Here is a 9,776-nt window from a genome sequence, read left to right on the forward strand (position 1 = left end):
TTCTGGTGCTTTCCTTTTCGCAGAATAAGCGTGTGTTGTGCTGAGCAGGAGCCAGTTCTCAGGGGAACCTGCTGTTTTTCTCATTCAGCGCTTGGTTAAATGATTTATTCTAGAAACTTCAGCGCTCCCCTCGGTTCTGAGTGACGCAAGAAAGTAGGACGACAGACCCTTGTACTTCGTTACTTTGTGTTTTAATGTGCAATTCGGGAAATTTAAAGCCTTCACGTGATAACTTAGCACAATCAACAAAACTATTAAGTTACGTCTTTATTACTGAGTTACCTCTGGTAAAAGAAGAATGTACTATATATATATATATGCACACACACGCGCGCATATAACTTCACAGCTGTTTGTGTTGAAGTGTGTACATGGATAAGAAGCAATTATCTTAAGGTTTAATATACCAGGAGTAAATGTAGAGTGTAAAATAACCAAAAAAGCAAATTACATACAAAATATAGGGTCGGGAAGTATCTGAAAGAAACAACAGTTATTCAACTCATCATCGACCTGGGCAAGCTTTCAGTTACTTTGTAATCGTTCCCTTTCTTGTTTAATGTCCATTTCTAATCGGTCTTTTGAAGCATGTTGAGTTTCTTTACGTTAAAAGTGTAACACGAGTTGTTAAATGTTCACCTAATCTGTTTTTGCTCATGTTTAATGGATGAATGTTGGCCAGATCGCTGGTTGCTTTCCTTTTGAATAGCTGCACTGTAACTGTTTACCCACCAGACAGCAGTGTCCCTTCACTACCTGTGATGTGGTCAACATGAAACTAAGATAGATGAATGGAATTGAAGTACTGATTGTATTTGAAACATGGATCAGACTGGAGTTGCTGAATTGCATGCTCTTATTCATACATCCTTAAGTGACTGTGCTGATGCCAGTGGAACTTTAACCCAGGTCTATCCAACTCATGATAGTGCTGCCAATTTAACCAAGTTGTTAGTTTGAGAGTAGTTAGAAAACAGAGAGTATATATTAACGGAGTCACATTACGGAGTGGGAAGTGCCCCTGTTTAACTCTCAACAGTTCCTATGAAAATTAATGTTAGTGTTTTCACTGTTTATAAAATAATGATGAGCCCTACTGAGTTTGCTCAGTAATTACCTTTTATTTTTCTTTCAGTATTCTTTTATATACATGGTACTGTCATTTCCTGTTAGTGTGATAAAAATTGCGGTTTTGAATTATTTTCCTTTTGATTTATTTCTGTGAGAAACTACAGTACAATCATTACCTGTAAACATATCCACTGTTGTAACAAGGTAAAGGTCACACTGCTCCACCAAGTGGTCTTTATAAGTAACTACATTTTTTATTTGACTGAGTTCTGTCAAAATTAAAGAAGCCAGGTTGTTTAACATCATAAATGACTTGAAAACTGAGAATCTTCTCAGTCTCTCAGCTCTAACACTTTTAATCATCACAAAAATGATTCTATGACAACTGATATCATATTTTTATCTCATTTGTGGATAAATGCCTGCCCCCCCCTCCCCATTTAGCACCCCTTATAGACATATTGAGGCTGAGACTACATATCGAACCAGACTGGAAAAATGTTCTTCCATTCTGGAATTGCATATTGAAAGCTCTTTTGTACATTTTGACATTAAATGCTGCATTGGACCAATAATTCTAAGTAAGAACGTGGAGCTGTGGCTTATATTTCTGTGTCTCACGACCTGTTGACCTTTTTTCCTTAGTGACAGGATAAATGCCTAGTTAGGTCTAAATTGTGCAGAGCATAAAAGCTATGGTAAGCAATTTTTAAAACTTAATTCTTGGAATGTGAGCATCGTTAGCTGAGCCAGAATTTATTGCCCATCCCTTGTGGTCATTGAGAAACAGATAACAAACTACCATTCTGTTCTCTGCATTCCATTTGCTATAATAGACCCACAATACTGTTTAGGAGGAAACTTCAGAATATTGACCCAGAACACTAAATTCCAAGACAGATGGTAAGTGGCTTGGAGGTGAACTTGCAGATGTTCACATGTATCTGCTGTTCTTGTCCTTCTAGGGGTAACTGGTCATGACTTTGGAAGATGCTGTCTAAGGAACCTTGGTGAAAGTTTACGGTGTATCTTGTATATGGTACAGACTGCTGCTATTGAGTCACGATGGTAGACAGAGTGGATGTTTGTAATATTTTATCAACCAAATTACAAAACAGTTTACAAAAAACAGTTAACATTTACAGCTGTTTACAACAGCAATTTTACAAGGGAGAGGAGCAGCAAAGCTAGGCACCAAACCCTACCATTCAACCAGTTTACAGGGAGATGAGCACAAACCCCAAATCCCAGTTCCACATAAAAGTCAGCGACAATGACATTTGTACATAAAAAGCCAACCCAGTTACATAAACAGTGTACAATACAGACCCAGCAAGTCCCCGTCCCTCCAGAGTGGATGTTTGTAGATGTGATGCAAATCAAGTGAGCAGTTTTGTCCTAGATAGTGTCAAACCTCTCAAGTGTTGATGGAGCTGCACTCATCTGGGCAAGTGGGAAGAATTCTGTTAGCCCTCTGATTTGTGTATTGTAGATGACGCACAGGCTTTGGGAATCAGGAGGTGAGGAACTGCAGGATTGCTAGCCTCTGACCAGCTTACATAGCCACTGTGTTTGTATGGCGGTTCCAGTTCAATTTCTGCCAATAGTAATCCCCAGGATGTTGATATTAGGGGGTTCAATGATGGCAATGCTAATGAATGTCAAGAGGCAATAGTTAAATGGATATCTAACCATTGTTGATCATACATTATTAAATATGGTCATTACCTGGTAATTATGTGGTGAGAATATTACTTGTCATCCTAAACCTGGATATTGTCATCGATGAAGTAGCTGAAGATGGTTGGGTCTAGGCCATGACCCTGAGGAACTCCTGAAGAGGTAGCCTGGAGCTGAGATGGCTGACTGTCAACACCCACAGCAATGTTCCTTTTGAGCCAGGTATGAATCCAACAGGCAGAGAAATTTCCCATGATTCCAACTCTGGCTCCTTGATGCTTATCTTAGTGAAATGTGGCCTTGATGTCAAGCCTAGTCACTCACACCTCACCTCTGGAATTACTGCTCTTTATTCTTGATTCAATTGAAGCTGTAATGAGGGCAAGACCTGAGTGGCCATGGCAGAATCCAAATTGTGTGGCAGTGAGCAGGTTATTGCCAAGCAACTGCTGTATTATAGCACTGTTGATGATTCCTTCCATCACTTTGCTTTGCAAGTGACATGATACAGAGATTGAAAGCTGTTAAATGTCAAGGATGTGATGGCATATATCTTAGGTTTCTTAAACTAAAAGCTGCCAAGACAGGAGATATACTGGGATGACCTACCAAAATTCTCTAGATTCTTGAGCAGTCCCACCCATTTGGAAGTTAGCAAATGCAACTGCTATTCAAGAAAGGTGGGGGAAGAGAGAAAAAGGAGCAACAGACCTATTAGCCTGACATTAGTCATTGGGAAAGAATTGGAATCTCTCATGGAATTCTTAACAATGGACCCAGGAAGTCATGGTGAACGTGTTTTTCCTTCATTCATGAGATGTGGGCATCACTGGTTAGGCATGCATTTATTACCGGTCCCTAGTTTCCCTCAAGGTGGTGAACTGCCTTTAACCACTGCCATGGATAGACCTACAATGCCATTTCAGGAATTCCAGGATTTTTACCCATAACACTGAAGATACAGCAGTATATTTCCAAGTTAGGTTGGTGAGTGGCTTGGAGAGGAACTTGCAGATGATGTTCCCATGTGTCTGGTGCCTCTTGTCCTTCCAGGTGGAAGTGGTCGTGAGTTTGAAAGATTCTGTCCAAGAATCTTTGATTAATTTCTGTAGTGCATCTTTTGGGTGGTGCACACTGCTGCTGCTGAGATTTGTTGGTAGAGGGAGTGGGTGTTTGTGGATGTGATGCCAATCAAACAACTGTTTTAGATTATGCAAAAAGCTTAACATGTTGGTGCTGCACTTACCCAGGCAGGTAGGGTAGTCCATCATACTCCCGACTTGTGGTTGTAGATGGTGATTAGAGTCCAGATTAGAGTGGTGCTGGAAAAGCACAGAAGGTCAGGCAGCATCCGAGGAGCAGCTTTTGCCCAAAACGTCGATTTTCCTGCTCCTTGGATGCTGCCTGACCTGCTGTGCTTTTCCAGCACCACTCTAATCTTGACTCTGATCTCCAGCATCTGCAGTCCTCACTTTCACCTGGTTGTAGATGGTGGACAGGCTTTAAGTAGTCAGGAAATGTGTTCTTGCTGCAGTATTCCTAGTATTCTGCTCTTGTAGTCAGTGTATGTGGTTGTTCCAGGTTAGGTTCTGGTCAATGGTAACTTGCAGGATGTTAATAGTGGAAAAGAAATGTCATGTTTGACAAATTTATTGGAGGTTTTTGAGGATATATTAGTGTAGTTTTTAAAAATAATGCTAGCGAATGGTTGGATTCCCACAAGTTCTGATAAGATACCAGGAGAAAAGATGAAGGTTCATGGATCTGGAATGGTATATTAGTAGGCTTGGAGCTTTGCTTAATACACAGGAAGCGAGAGAGTAGGATAACCAAAGCTTTTGATTGGGCAAGTTGTAACTGGTGGGATTCCACAAGGGTCAGTGTTTGAACCTCAGCAAGGAGGGAGAGTATGATATACAGAGAGTGCAATAAAATATAAATAAGTGGATGGGATAACATAGTACTGGGGAAGGTGCTGGACAGTATTTTCAAAGATGTAGTAACAGAATACCTGGAAATGGGATCAGACATGTCAGCATGTTTCTTAGAAAGGAAAATCACGTGTAACTAATCTTCTGGAAATTTTTGAGATTGTAACTAGTAGAATCTATAAGTAAGAACCAGTGGATCTAGAATATTTGGACTTCAATGAGGGGAGAATATACTGGCTTGGATAGAGAACTGGTTCACAGATTGGTAACAGAATTGAAATAAAAGAATATTTTTCCATGTGGCATGTAATGACTCATGTAAGAAATCAGTGCTCGGGTCCCACCTAGTCATAATGTATATAAATTACTTGGGTGAGTAATAAACAGGAGAATCCCTACAATATGGAAGCACACTCTTTGGCAGAATAGAAGCAGAAGTTACTGGAATTAGTGACATATTAACAATAATTTCCATCATTAAGCTATAAGAAATCCAGTTTGCAAATTCACTTAAAGCACTTGCATGAATTTGGCCATTCCACCATCAACTTTGTCAAAGCTGATAAAAGAGGATTCTTGCAAAGACACTCCCTGTTTTAATTTAATGGTGATTTTGAAATGCTGTATTTATGATACCAATAAGAGCTGATAAATGATACGATGCAGGACCCTGCTAATGTCATTTACGGTTCTGACAGGACAGTCAAACTTGGAGATGCAATAAAACCAGGGATGCTTTGGAATTTCATTTAACCAAGGAGTGAACTGTTTCTGAAACTTTTTTTTTGTCTATTTTATTTCTTGACCATCTTTTGTATCAACCTTTCAATCCATGCTCCTGTTAGTGTCAGAGGGCAATGATGTAAAGCTCTGTCAGGTTGAGACATGATATATGAAACATAGTTTTGAGGGGAAAATGATCTGTGGGGCCAAGATTTTAATATGGCTCATTAGTGGGCAAGATATTGTGATGCTGATTATTTTATCCGTGTTCAAGATTATGCAGACAGTATGCAAACTTCACACTGCTTGCTTATCATAGTTAAGAAACGCAGCCCACTGCTAAATATGCAGCTAACTGGCTGCAAATTTAGCACGGGCCCAAATGTGTGTAAGGCTAGCAAGAAGTACACATAACCTGCACTTCTTTTAAGACAGACTGCACATCTTAAAAGGGGAGCTGCATATTATCAGCAGTTGGTGGAACTATTTGTACAATGTTTCAATGAGGGAATTTGAGTACCATTGGAGGAACAGAGCACAATGGAAACACGAGTAATAAACAGGAGAGACTGTTTTCATAGATGACACAGTCCAAAAGGAATGAGAGCATTTGGCTGCTAAGGTCAGAACCCAAGGATGTGACTACATTGGTGAAAAAAGTTCCCTGACTTCACACATTGGTCAAGTCAGTGACTGTATTTTCAGTGATATCCCTGCCACTGCACAACCACCTACACATGCTGCTGAATGCATGACAGTCAGCATCAGCAATCAAGACTCAGGATGCAGAAGTTATGGTGTAGTTACTGGTTAGACCCCACTTTGTCTACTGTAAGCAGAACTAGGCACACCTTAGGAAGGATAAATTGGCCTTGGAGAAAGTACAGAGTAGTTTACCAGAATGACTGGATTTCAGGGATTAAGATAAGAGAATAAATTATGCAAATTAGGTGTGTTTTCTGTCAAATGTGTAAGGTTGAGGAGTGATCTGATCAAAATCTCCAAAATATTAAAAGGAAAAGACAGGGTAGACAAAGATAAACTATTTCCATTGATTAAGATTCTAGAACTTCGGGCACAGTCTGAGAATTAAGGCCAGACCATTCACGTGCAATGTTAGTAAGCACTTCTAAACATAAAGAGTAATTGATGCTTTAGAACACTCTTCCACAAATGGCAGCTGATGCTGGACTGGTTGTTAATTTTAAATCTGAGAAAGATCCATTTTTGGGAAACAATTTGAGAGATATGGGCCAAAGGCAAGTATGTGGAGTTAAGCCACAAATCAGCCATGATCTCATTGAATTGTGGAATGGGCTCAAGGTACTAAATGATGTAGTCCTGTTCCTTAGTACAAGTACAGGAAGTGCTTCAAAATACAGAAAGTTGAGCTTTTGAGTTTTGGAGCTCAAGAGGTGACTGTCTTTGTTAGTTGAGGTATAGGTTATAAGAGCAGGGAAGTTATGTTGGAGCTGTATGAAACTTTGGTTAGGCCACAGCTGGAGTACTGTTTGTCGTTCTGGTCACTGCACTGTAGGAGGGATATGTTGTACTGGATGGGAGACCTAGTAGAGGTGTACAGATTATGAAGGACATGGAGAGGGTGGATAGAAAGCAACTGTCCTCCTTTTGAAGGGTCAGTAACAAGGAAGCACACTTTTAAGGTGAAAGGCAGGAGGTTTAGAGGGGATTTGAGGAAAATGTTTTTTTACCCAGAGGGTGGTGGAAGTCTGGAATGCAATGCCTGGGAAGGTAGTTGAAGCGGGTAACCTCACAGTCTTTGAAAACGTACTTGGATGAGCACTTGAAACATAATAACTTTCAAGGTTATAGACCAAGTGCTGGAAAAGTACAACTCATGTAGATTAAGAGTAGTCTTCGATGTAGACTCAATGGGCCAAAGAGCTTGTATTGTATGATTCTGTGAGAGGTCCTTTCTTTACTTTGAATTTAAATACTTGATGGCATAGTGAACATTGGAACATGCTCATAAAGAATGCTCAAAGTTCCTTGTTGTGTTGGTTAGCTGAATTATCCTGAACTAAGTCATAGAGAGGTACAGCACAGAAACAGACCTTTCAATCCAACTTATCCATGCCAACCAGATATCCTAACCTAATCTAGTCCCATTTGCCAGCTCTTGGCCCATATCCCTCTAAAGCATTCCTATTCATATACCCATCCAGATCCCTTGTAAATGTTGTAATTGTACCTGCCTCCACCACTTTCTCTGGCAGCTAATTCCATATACACACCAGCCCCTGCATGAAAAAGTTGCTCCTGAGGTCCCTTTTAAATTTTTCCCCTCTCATCCAAAACCTCTAGTTCTGGACTTCACGTACCCAGGAAAAAGACCTTGTCTATTTACCCTATCCAAGCCCTCATGATTTTATAAACCTCTAAAAGATCACCCCTCAGCCTCCAACACTCCAGAACAAACAGCCACAGCCTATTCATAACTGAAATCCTCAGACACTGGCACCGTCCTTGTAAATCGTTTTTGAATCCTTTTAAGTTTCACAACATCCTTCCAAAAGGGAGACCAGAATTGCATACAATATTCCAAAAGTGGCCTGACTGATGTCCTGTAAAGCCGCAACATGACCTTCTAAGTCCTAAACTCAATGCTCTGACCAATAAAGGAAAGCATATCAAACGCCTTCTTCACTATTCTACCTACCTGTGACTCCACTTTCAAGGAAATGACAGCATGTGATTTGATGGGATAGTTTAACAGAGTGGCACTTTTTTTGTTACTGTAGTGGTAGATTTAAAAGCAAAACATTGTTAATTTTGAGTTCACAAACTATGTGCCCTTCAGTTTACAGTAGCAACAACACACTAGAATAGAAAATAATTCCTCTGAAATCTTAGTTAAGAAATAATAGATTCCAAACAAGGATACAATTCACATTTTATTCAACAATCACTCTCATTAAAGATGGATAAATAAATGTTGTTCTGTACAATTGGCACACCCAGCTGTCCTCCGAGGATTAGCAAATCCATGTTTACCTCCAGAATAATTGTTTCTTGGGAACCAGTTACAGACTATAATTAAATTGTGAGTTCAGGCAACAAGAAGTTAATGCCATCAATTGAGGTGTTCAGCAGGTCATGTCGCAAAGTCATGAGACTTAATGTTTCAGGTCAAAAGCCTTTTGTCAGATGTGCAACATTTCCTATTTCTAACAAGTACAAATGAAGGGATATTGGTGGGGGGGCAAAAGTTGTTGTTACAGTGAGACAAGAAATAAAGATTGGGTCTTGAGGGAGAGGACATGTCAACACGGAAGCCTTATAAGCACCTGCTCACTCAAATGAAAGCAAAATTTGTTCTTCATTTCCAGTATTTTTACTTTATATAATTGGAATTTTAGTTCATAATTGGAATTTTTGTCTATGTGTGGGGTATGAACATCTAGATTTATTTTTTGTCTGTAATTTGATCTAAAAGTTTGAAACTCCATATTCACTGTAAATTGAAAAATTGGGGTGCTTTTCTTGGCAGTTCAATTAAGCATTTAATTGCTCATAACAGTGAAACAGTGTAGGAAACTAAAGACCAATATTTCAAAGTTGGAAGTAAGACTAGAATTGAAATAGTAAACAACAGGGATCTCAAGCTTGCAGCCAGAAAGGAAGTGCACAGTAAAACAATAACCTATCGTATATCTCTACTATCGAGGAGATCATGCCATTAGCAACAAATCCCAGTACACTACATTGATAGAAATGTAAGTAAATCTTTATTTGACCTGCAAGGAATGTGTGTGTGGCATTTGTCAGTTTCAAGGAAGGAGTTATATCTTGTATGAGGAAATAATGTATGTAAAGGGGAAGGTACTGTGCTGATGGAGAAGGGGGCACTGGGTATTATGGAAGAAATGATCATTTCAGAATGCCTAGCAGGGAGGGAAAGACACGTTTTGTTGTGACAAGGATACAGAGGGGAATGTTTGCTTTCAGAAAAAGGAGGAAATTTAAAGTATGACTGTGGGAGATGGCATCAATCAGGCAAATGTTACAACAACAATAAAGATGCAAAATTGGATGGAAGGAAATGCACCTTATATACTCATGTATAGGTTGATCTCATGTATAAGTTGACCCCTTATTTTGGTCAAAAAATCTGGTATTTTTCACATACCTTGTGTATCAGTCGACCATAGTTTTTCAGGGGTCTCTTCCTAACCATATTTTTGATTCAATACCTGTGTCATCACATTTCACGCACCAGCATATATGTACGCAATATGATTTTCAAATAGTTAAATTGAATGTTGATAAATATATATACAGTAAATATATAGTTGTTATTTTTACATATATTTGACCTGTGCACGTAAATATCTACAGTATGTTATGGCA

The sequence above is a fragment of the Chiloscyllium punctatum genome, chromosome 5 (genome assembly GCF_047496795.1).
Source record: "Chiloscyllium punctatum isolate Juve2018m chromosome 5, sChiPun1.3, whole genome shotgun sequence".
Classification (NCBI taxonomy): Eukaryota; Metazoa; Chordata; class Chondrichthyes; order Orectolobiformes; family Hemiscylliidae; genus Chiloscyllium; species Chiloscyllium punctatum.